Source organism: Meriones unguiculatus, chromosome 2, assembly GCF_030254825.1.
Source record: "Meriones unguiculatus strain TT.TT164.6M chromosome 2, Bangor_MerUng_6.1, whole genome shotgun sequence".
Classification (NCBI taxonomy): Eukaryota; Metazoa; Chordata; class Mammalia; order Rodentia; family Muridae; genus Meriones; species Meriones unguiculatus.
Window position 1 is genome coordinate 156,395,869 of NC_083350.1, and position 11,086 is coordinate 156,406,954.

Consider the following 11,086-nt stretch of genomic DNA (forward strand, 5'->3'; position numbering starts at 1 on the left):
TAAAATTTAAGCTATATTTTCCCTTTACTCATACTTTAAAATTGAGGGGTTGCTGTCATTTTTTTTTTAGCAATAACTGCTAAAAAGGCTCTTTACAATGTGTCCAAGTATAGGACAAACGTTTATCTGTCTCAATTTAAATTAGTTAATTGTGTGTACGTGTGTGTAAACCTGTGTAAGCGTGTGTATTTTCTGTGTGTCTGTCTGTGTATGCGTCATGTGTGCAGATGCTCACAGAGCCCAACAGAAAGCATAGACACTTGCAGAGATGGAGTTAGTGGCAGCTATTACAAAAATTCCACATTGGAGTCATATCCAAGAGCGATGAGCTCCCTGGACCACTGAGCCATCGATTAGCTCTTTTTCTTAAAAATGACACTAGAGATGGCTCAAGATGTCGAAGCGAGGACGTGGTGGGTCCTCCGGGGCTAAATTCCGGATTTCCCTGGGTCTCCCGGTAGGAGCCGTGATCAACTGCGCTGACAACACAGGAGCCAAGAATTTGTACATCATCTCTGTGAAGGGAATCAAGGGACGGCTGAACAGACTTCCCGCTGCTGGTGTGGGTGACATGGTGATGGCCACAGTTAAGAAAGGCAAACCAGAATTGAGGAAAAAGGTCCATCCAGCAGTGGTAATTAGACAACAAAAGTCATATCGAAGAAAAGATGGGTGTTTCTTTACTTTGAAGATAATGCAGGGGTCATAGTAAACAATAAAGGTGAGATGAAAGGTTCTGCTATTACGGGTCCAGTTGCAAAGGAGTGCGCAGACCTGTGGCCCAGGATTGCATCCAATGCAGGCAGCATTGCATGACTCTCCAGTGTATTTGTAAAATATATCCATTAAACAGTCTTTGCTCCAAGAAAAAAAAATGACACTAGAGGGTTCATCCTATCTCTGAAAAAGAAAGCAGATGAGTGAGGACTGTGTATGTCATGGAGCCATTCTTAAGCTGTAGTACTTTGTTCAGAAAAGCTGTTCCACAGAAGGAAATCTCTTCTTTTAAAAAGGGAATCTGTTCTTTTATAAGCTAAATTGGCCAATTGTTTTCAACTTATGCTGTGACAACATCAATAACTAATTCCATTATGATTCTACTCTTATCCAATTTGCTCCTACAATTGTATCTTTTCACATGTGTGAAAAAATGGAAATTCTCACAAGAAGAAAAAACAGATTTGTAACAAATCTCATTAATGGAACAACCCCATTAAATCTGACATTTCTGACTGTGTGGTTTACCACACAATTTCTAACACCAATAATATTTCATGATGTATGGTATGCTTTTAAGATATTTTAGAAAAGAAAAATTAACTTTCCTATACTTATTGTCTGTTAATTAATCTAGAAAAGACAACTCACTGTTTCTGAACTTCTCTCTCTCTTTCTGGGTGTGTGTGTGTGTGTGTTGGTATTGTGGGTTGAGGCAAAGTTCCACTATATATCCTGAGATGCCTTAAAACTAAAAACTTCCAACCTTTTATCCTGTTTGGAATACAGGAATTTGCCATGTTGCCTGGCTTTCAAAACCCTTCTAAACCACATGTGATAAATTGGATAGCTTTCTTATTTTGTCAGATGCATAGATGTTTGTATTTCATATTGATTACAATATTCTACTTCATTTCAAATGTATCACAAAAACATTTCTGAGCATATTTTTTTCAAACTTTACCTCCAATTATTTTCCATGTAGAACAGAAAAATCCTTCTAACCTGATTTGAGAAAGGTAGAACTTTCCATTTGGCATTATTCCCAGCCGTCGTCTCCATAAACAGCACAAACATAGGTAATGTTTCACAAACAATTGACCAAATTTAATTACTGACTGAACTTTTCTTCTGCCATATCCAGACTGCTATTCATCCTACTTAGTGATATTTTATTTGACTTTTTTATGTTTGTTTATTGTAATTTTCAGATCGCATTCTAAATGTTCTGTTGCATGTGTATTTATTAATAGCTGACTTAATGTGGCTTTATATGAAATTCTCAGAGTAATTTTCTATTACTCATTTTCTATGTATTTTTAACAAATGAAGGCTTCTGATTTTTTTTCATGAATACTAACATTTAATGGTGTTCCTTATTACTGATAGGTTAAAAGGAATCGACCAAGCCACTATGGTGGTCTAAACCTAAATTCTCAAAGAAAATTGTGCTAAAATACAGTGGGAAATACAGGGATACAGAGAAAAAGATGAGAAAGAGAGAGAAGGCAAGAGATGGCTATATCTGTGCAGGGATTCTAGGTTATCTCATGAATGTTCCTTGGTTGGAATATCAGTCTCAGAAAAGAATCCTGTGCACAGGATTTTTGGGTTCTGTTTCTCTCCTTGTGAAGCTCCTGTCTCCTCCAGGTCTTTCTATCTCCCCCTCTCTGAACTCTGCCCAAAGTTTAGCTATGAGTCTCAGCATTTGCTTTAATACCTTGCTAGGTAAAGTCTTTGAAAGGCCCTCAGTGGTAAGCTCCTGTCCTGTTGCCCATTTTCTCCCTCTTCCCATATCTGTCCATTTACCTTTCTGAGTGAGGATTGATAATCTTATTCAGGGTCCTCCTTCTTGCTTAGCTTCTTTAGGTGAACACAATGGAATACTATCCAGGAACTGAAAAAAAGGAAATCATGAAATTCATAAGCAAATGGTGGGAAGTAGAAAAGATCACTCTGAGTGAGGAATCCCAGAAGCAGAAAGACACACATGGTATATGCTCACTTATTAGTGGATATTAGACATATAATATAGGATAAACATACTAAAATTTCTCATAATTTTTTTTTCTTTTATTTTTTTTTATCAGTTACATTTTATTAACTCTGTATCCCAGCCGTGTCCCGATCCCTCATTCCCTCCCAGTCCCTCCCTCCCTCCCTCCCTCATCTCCACCGTGCCCCTTTCCAAGTCCACTGATGGGGGGGACCTCCTCCCCATTCATCTGATCCTGTTTTATCAGGTATCTTCAGGACTGGCTGCAAAGCCCTCCTCTGTGGCCTAAAAGGACTGCTCCTCCCTTCGGGGGTGGGGAGACCAAAGAGCCAGTCATCGAGTTCCTGTTAGAAATAGTCCCTGTTCCCCTCACTTTGGGAAACCAATTGGTTACTGAGCTACCACAGGCTACATCTGAGTGGAGGTTCTAGGTTATATCCATACATGGTCCTTGGTTGAATGGCAGTCTCAGAAAAGACCCTGTGCCCAGATATATTTGGTCCTTGTGGAGCTCCTATCCTTTCCCCATCAGACTAACTCCCCTTCTTTCTTATGATTCCCTGTACTCTGCCAAAGGTTTGGTCATGAGTCTTTGCTTTGAAAACACTGCTAGTTAGAGTCGTTCAGATGCGCTCAGTAGACTCCTGTCATACGTACAATGCACATCCCGTCTGTCTTTCTAAATGAGGATTGATCATCTTACCCCATGTCCGCTCAATTGATTATCTTTTTTAGGTGTATAGATCTCATTATGTTTATCATATCTTATAGGTCTATATAAGTGAGTATATCCCATGTTTGTCTTTCTCCTTCTGGGATATTTCACTCAGAATGATCTTTTCTAGATCCCACCATTTGCCTGCAAATTTCATGATTTCCTCCTTTTTGATTGCTGAGTAGTATTCCATTGTATAAAAATACCACAATTTCTGTACCCATTCCACCGTTGATGGACATCTGGGTTGTTTCCAGGTTCTGGCTATTACAAATAGAGCTGCTATAAACATGGTTGAGCAAGTGTCCTTTTTGTGTACTTGAACAAACTTTGGGTATATACCTAGCAGTGGTATAGCTGGGTCTGGAGGAAACACTATTCCTATTTGTCTTAGAAAGCGCCAGATAGCTTTCCAGAGTGGTTGTACCAGTTTACATTCCCACCAGCAGTGGAGCAGGGTTCCCCTTTCTCCACAACCTCTCCAGCATGTGTTATCGCTTGAGTTTTTCATCTTGGCCATTCTGATGGGTGTAAGGTGATATCTCAGGGTCGTTTTGATTTGCATTTCCCTGATGGCTAATGAGGATGAGCATTTCTTTAAGTGTTTTTCTGCCATTCGATATTCCTCTGTCGAGAATTCTCTGTTTAGCTCTGTTCCCCATTTTTTAATTGGATTACTTGGATTGCTGCTTTTCAGCTTCTTTAGTTCTTTGTATATACTGGATATTAGTCCTCTGTCAGATAAAGGGTTAGTGAGGATTCTTTCCCAATCTGTAGGCAGTCGTTTTGTTTTGATGACGGTATCCTTTGCTTTACAGAAACTTTTCAGTTTCATGAGGTCCCATTTATTGATTGTTGCTCTTAGAGCCTGTGCTGTTGGTGTTCTGTTCAGGAAGTTGTCTCCTGTGCCAATGAGTTCTAGGCTGTTCCCCACTTTTTTTTCCAATTGATTTAGGGTATCTGGTTTTATGTTGAGGTCCTTGATCCACTTTGACTTTAGTTTTGTGCAGGGTGATAAATATGGATCTATTTTCATTTTTCTGCATGTAGACATCCAGTTGGTCCCAGCACCATTTGTTGAAGATGCTGTCTTTTTTCCATTGAATGGAATTGGCTTCTTTGTCGAATATCGAGTATTCATAGGTGTGTGGATTTATTTCTGGGTCTTCTATGCGGTTCCATTGATCCTCCATTCTGTTTCTATGCCAGTACCATGCAGTTTTTATTACTGTTGCCCTGTAGTACAGCTTGAGATCAGGAATGGAGATACCTCCAGATGATCTGTTGTTGTACAGGATCGTTTTGGAGATTCTGGGTTTTTTGTTTCTCCATATGAAACTGAGAATCTTTTTTTCAAGGTCTGTAAAGAATTGAGTTGGTATTTTGATGGGAATTGCATTGAATCTGTAGATTGCTTTTGGCAGGATGGCCATTTTCACAATGTTAATCCTACCAATCCATGAGCACGGGAGATCTTTCCATCTTCTGATATCTTCTTCGATTTCTTTCTTCAGAGACTTGAAGTTTTTCTCAAACAGGTCTTTCACTTGCTTGGTTAGGGTCACACCAAGGTACTTTATGTTATTAGTGGCTATTGTGAAGGGTGTTGTTTCCCTAATTTCTTTCTCAGCCTTTTTGTCTTTGGTATATAGGAGGGCTTCTGATTTTTTTGAGTTGATTTTGTATCCTGCCACTTTGCTGAAGGTGTTTATCAGCTGAAGGAGTTCTCTGGTTGAATTTTTGGGGTCGCTCATGTATACTATCATATCATCTGCAAATAGTGACACTTTGACCTCTTCCTTTCCGATTTGTATCCCCTTGATCTCCTTTAGTTGTCTTATTGCTCTGGCTAGGACTTCAAGTACTATGTTGAAGAGATATGGGGACAATGGACAGCCTTGTCTTGTCCCTGATTTCAGTGGGATTGATTTAAGTTTCTCTCCATTGAGTTTGATGTTAGCTATAGGCTTGCTATAGATTGCCTTTACTATGTTTAGGTATGTGCCTTGTATCCCTGATCTCTCCAAGACTTTAAACATGAATGGGTGTTGGACTTTGTCAAATGCTTTTTCGGCATCTAAGGAGATGATCATGTGGTTTTTCTCCTTCAGTTTGTTTATGTAGTGGATTACATTGATGGATTTCCGTATGTTGAACCACCCTTGCATGCCTGGGATGAAGCCTACTTGGTCATGGTGGATGATATCTTTGATGTGTTCTTGGATTCGGTTTGCAAGTATTTTATTGAGTATTTTTGCGTCCATGTTCATAAGAGAGATAGGCCTAAAGTTCTCTTTTTTTGTTGGGTCTTTGTGTGGTTTAGGTATTAAGGTGACTGTGGCTTCATAGAATGAGTTTGGTAGTGTTCCTTCTGTTTCTATTTTGTGGAATAGCTTGAGGAGAATTGGAGTTAGCACTTCTTTGAAGGTCTTATAGAATTCTGCGCTGAAGCCATCTGGTCCAGGGCTTTTTTTGGAGGGGAGACTGTTAATGACTGCTTCGATTTCCTTGGGAGATATAGGGCTATTCATTCTTTCTACCTGATCTTGACTTAGTTTTGGTAGATGGAATCTTTCAAGAAAATTATCCATTTCATTTAGATTCTCAAATTTTGTGGCATATAGGCTTTTGTAGTATGACCTAATAATTGTTTGGATTTCCTCAATGTCTGTGGTTATGTCCCCATTTTCATTTCTGATTTTGCTGATCTGGATAGTTTCTCTCTGCTTTTTAGTTAGTTTGGCTAAGGGTTTGTCTATCTTGTTGATTTTCTCAAAGAACCAGCTTTTTGTTTCATTGATTCTTTGGATAGTTTTATTTGTTTCTAGTTGATTGATTTCAGCCCTTAGTTTGATTATTTCCAGCCGTCTGCTCCTCTTGGGTGTATCTGCTTCTTTTTTTTCTAGGGTTTTCAGTTGGGCCATTAAGTTGTTTGTATGTGATGTTACGAATTTCTTCTTGCAGGCACTTAGTGCTATAAATTTTCCTCTGAGCACTGCTTTCAGTGTGTCCCATAAATTTGGGTATGTTGTGCCTTCCTTTTCATTGAATTCTAGGAAGTCTTTAATTTCTTTCTTTATTTCTTCCTTAACCCAGCTGTCATTGAGTAGTAAGTAGTTTAGTTTCCATGTGCGTGTCGGCTTTTTGTTGTTTCTGTTGTTGTTGATGTCTAGCTTTAGTCCATGGTGGTCAGATAGTATACAAGGGATTATTTCAATCCTTTTGTATCTGTTGAGGCTTGCTTTGTGGCCCACTATATGGTCTATTTTGGAAAAGGTTCCATGGGGTGCTGAAAAGAAGGTGTACTCTTTTGAGTTTGGGTGAAATGATCTGTAGACGTCTATTAGGTCCATTTGATTTAGGGATTCTGTGAGTGCTTTTATTTCCCTATTTGGTGTCTGTCTAGTTGATCTGTCCCTTGGTGAGAGTGGAGTGTTGAAGTCTCCCACTATTAAGGTATTAGGATCAATGTATGATTTAAGCTTTAATAATGTTTCATTTACGAATGTCGGTGCTCTTGTATTTGGGGCATAGATATTCAAGATTGTGATGTCCTCTTGGTGGATTTTTCCTTTGATGAGAATATAGTGGCCCTCCTTATCTTTTTTGATTAACTTGGGTTGAAAGTCTATTTTATTAGATATTAGGATGGCTACTCCAGCTTGTTTTCTGGAACCGTTTGCTTGAAAAACAGTTTTCCAGCCCTTTACTCTGAGGTAGTGTTTGTCTTTGTTGCATAGGTGTGTTTCTTGGATGCAACAGAATGTTGGATCCTGTTTCCTTAACCATTCTGTTAGCCTGTGTCTTTTTATTGGTGAGTTGAGTCCATTGATATTGATAGATAATAGTGACCAATGCATGTTAGTTCCTTTTGTAATGGAGTCGATGATCTAACCCTGATTCATTGCTTGTTTTCTTTTCATTTTTGTTGGGACATTATCTGTATGCCCTGTTTTCTTGGGTGAATTAGTTTTCATTGGATTGGAGTTTTCCTTCTAGTATCTTCTGTAGGGATGGTTTGCTGTGTAGATATTGTATAAATTTAGTTTTGTCATGGAATATTTTGTTTTCTCCATCTATGTTGATTGAAAGCTTTGCAGGGTATAGTAGTCTGGGTTGACATTTGTGATCTCTTAGAGTCTCCATGATACTTGCCCAGGCCCTTCTGGCTTTCATAGTTTCTGATGAGAAGTCCGGCGTGATTCTGATAGGTCTACCTTCATATGTTACTTGGCCTTTTTCCCTTGCTGCTTTTAATATCTTTTCTTTGTTCTGTAGATTTAGTGTTTTGACTATGATGTGACGTGATGTGTTTCTTTTCTGGTCTAGTCTATTTGGAGTTCTGTAGGCCTCTTGTATATTTATGGACATCTCTTTCTTTAAGTTGGGAAAATTTTCTTCTATGATTTTCTTGAAAATATTTTCTGGACCTTGGAGTCTGGAGTCTTCTTTTTCGTGAATTCCTATTATTCTTAGATTTTGTCTTTTCATAGCATCCTTGATTTCTTGGATATTTTGTGATTGGAACTTTTCTGATTTTACTTTTTCTTTGAGAGAAGTATCCATTTCTGCAAGTGTGTCTTCAGCTCCAGAGATTCTCTCTTCCATCTCTTGTATTCTGTTGGTGATGCTTACTTTTGTGGTTCCTGATCTTTTCTCCAAGTTCTCCAGCTCAAGGGTTTTCTCATTTTGTGTTTTCTTTATTGATTCTAATTCTGTTTTCATGCCTTGCACCATTTCTTTCATGTGTTTGAATTTGGATTCCTGTCTCTCTACGATGGCCTCTATTTCTTTTTTCATTTCCTTCTTATATGCCACTAATTTTTCCTCTACTTGTGTATCTATTTGTTTGGCTATGTTTGCCTGTGTTTCTTTAAGGATATTGTCTATTTCTTCTTTCTTTGCCTCCAATTGACTGGCCATCTCTTTGAAAGACTTGTTCATTTCCTCCTTATGAGCCTCAAATAATTGGGCAAGCATGGCTTTAAAATCATTTTCCTGTGCTTCTGCTGAATTGGTGTATCCATCGATTTTGGGGTTTGCTGGTGAAGTCATGATGTCCTGATTTATGTTGGAAGTGTTCTTTCGCCTACCTCTGGCCATTGGCTTATCTGAAACCTTCCCTGTCTGTTTTTGGATTCTGCAGATCAGACTGGTGCTGTCTCTCTCTGGTGTCTGGAGAGTTCTTCAGGAAGCTGAGCACTCTCAGCGTGTGCTGAGGACTAGCTGTACCTGTGGGAGGAAAGTACGCAGGCGCAAACGGGGCAAATGCAAGCGTGTGTGTGTGCGCGCGCGCGTGTGTGTCTGTGTGTGTAAGTGTGTGTGGATGAGTTTCTCGAGGGACAGAGTGATGGCTAATGTTGAACCCTTGAGTGTGTGGGAGGGGCTCTGTACTGTATATGTCGCAGGCGCTAATGATGATCGCAGCGCAATTTCTGGTATTAACTGTCTTAGCTCCTCAATCAGGCCCACAGGGCAGGAACTTCAATGTCCCTAGTGCCCCTCTGTTTCCCAAAGTGGGTATGTGGGTGTGAGGGGGGTTCGATGCCTGGCTTCTGATTTAGAAGGACCCAGGATCTGGGGAACTGCAGATTCTCAAGGGTGCACTCACTTACAGGCAGGTCTCTTGGCAGAGATCTTGGTATCTGGGGCTCTCTGCTCTCTGGTTTGGCCCTGCTTCTTTGATGTGTTCCGCCAGTTCTGTGCTGCTGTCACTGCCAGGTTCTGAGGTCTTGCTGCAGCTGGAGATTTCAGGGTGGTCACTTCAGCAGGGATGGGGTAATCAGGCTCTCTGTTCTCTGGTTTGGCCCTGGTTAGTCTTAAACTGGAGGGCTGTGGTGCCCCGCCAGTTCAGTGCTGCTCCGCTGTCAAGTCCTGCTGTAACTGGAGACTGGCTTGCTAGTCCCAATGCTTTCTGGGAAGTCCTGGGATCTCTTCGTTGTGCTCTCCAAGCTTGGGAGGCCCAGTGCCTGGTGTGTCCAGGTTGTATGACGTTTCTGCCTGGTTTCGGTGAGTATATAGCGTATTCTCTGTCACTGTGGGATTGGGCGGACCGTACCGTCAGTGATGGCGATCCTGAGGAGCTAGTATGGTGTCTAGCAGATTCGCGCCCTGGGAGGATGGTGCAGCCGCTGCGCGAATCTGGGACTCCCGGGGTACCTACTGCTGGCTTTTGTCTGCCGCTAAAGTGGTTGGGGCTCCGTCTCAGCGGTTGTATACCCCAGGCAGTTAGGTCTGCGCTGAGAAAGAGGAGTCCACTGTGCTGCTGTGCCGAGGAGGAAGGAGGTCTGGGGGAAGGGAGTGCAGCAAGAACAAAGGATCTTTTCTCTCCCTCCCCAAGCAAGTCTCCGGGTGACCGGAGGCCAAAGTTTTCACCTCCTGCGATGTTCTCTGGTGTTCAGAAAGCCTCGCTGTGGTTTTCCTGGGTTGGGGGTCCTTCCATTCTCCAACTCAGAAGATCAGGTATCCCACTGCTCAGAAACTGTGTGTGCTACTCGCCATCTTGGCCTCATAATTTTTTTTAAAAAAACCTGTTTTGTACTCTTCCCTTAATAAGTTTCATTCATACATCCTTGTGACGCACTATTAATTTTGTTGGATAAGTTTGAGGAAAGGACAAGGTACTGTGTAATGTTCTGCCATTGGTCGGGAGACAGGCACAATCTGCATGCCTTGTTGAGGCCAAGTCCAGGTTTCCAGTTCATGCTGTACAATAGGACTGCTTACACTACTTCTATCCATAGCCTCTTTGCCAGAGTAATTTATACAAGTGTAAAATGGCAGTATAAAATAATTGCTAAAACAAAATATAAATAAATTTATTTCAAAACAAATATATATATATAATAACATTTTATAACAGAAGGAAGTAAGCATGAATACTAATAGATGGATTGCTTATTATGTATAAGCATTAAATCATAATTCCATATTTGACCTCTAGGATTTCAGGATTGATGTATTTCAGGATTGATATTTTTAATTAATTTGTGTTTCTTTTTTACATCTTTAATATTTTTTTATGTTGATTACAGTTTATTCAGTTTGTATCCCAGCTGTAGCCCCCTCCTTCATTCCCTACCAACTCCAACCTCCCTCTCTTGTCTCTTCCCATTCACCTCTCCAAGTCTACTGATAGGGGAGGTCCCTTTCCATTTGACCCTAGACTATCAGGTTGTATCAGAACAGGCTGCATTGTATTCCTCTGTGTCCTGGTCAGACTGCTCTTCCTGCTCAGGGGGAGATGATCAGAGAACCAGCCACTGAGTTCACCTCAGAGACAGCCACTGTTCCCCTTACTAGGGACCCACCTGGACACTGAGCTGACATGGGCTACATCTTTGCAGAGGTTCTAGGTTATCTCCATGCATGGTCCTTGGTTGAAGTATCAGTCTCAGAAAAGACCTCTGTTCCCAGAATTTTTGGTTCTGTTGCTCCCCTTGTGGAGCTCCTGTCCCCTCCAGGTCTTTCATCTCCCCGTTCTTTCAAAAGATTCCCTGCACTCTGACCAAATTTTGGCTATGACTCTCAGCATCTACTTTAATACTCTGCTGGGTAGGGTGTTTCAGAGTACCTCTGTGGGAAGCTCTTGTCCTCTTCACTGTTTTCTCCCTTTTCTGATATTCATCCTGTTTGCCTTTCTGAGGATTGATCATCTT

The 11,086-nt window shown here is 40.8% G+C and overlaps 1 pseudogene; it reads left to right on the forward strand.

Moving 5' to 3' along the window:
• Window positions 1-386: 386 nt before the first annotated feature.
• LOC110544580 (large ribosomal subunit protein uL14-like) lies at window positions 387-875 on the forward strand (annotated as a pseudogene).
• Window positions 876-11,086: the final 10,211 nt, after the last annotated feature.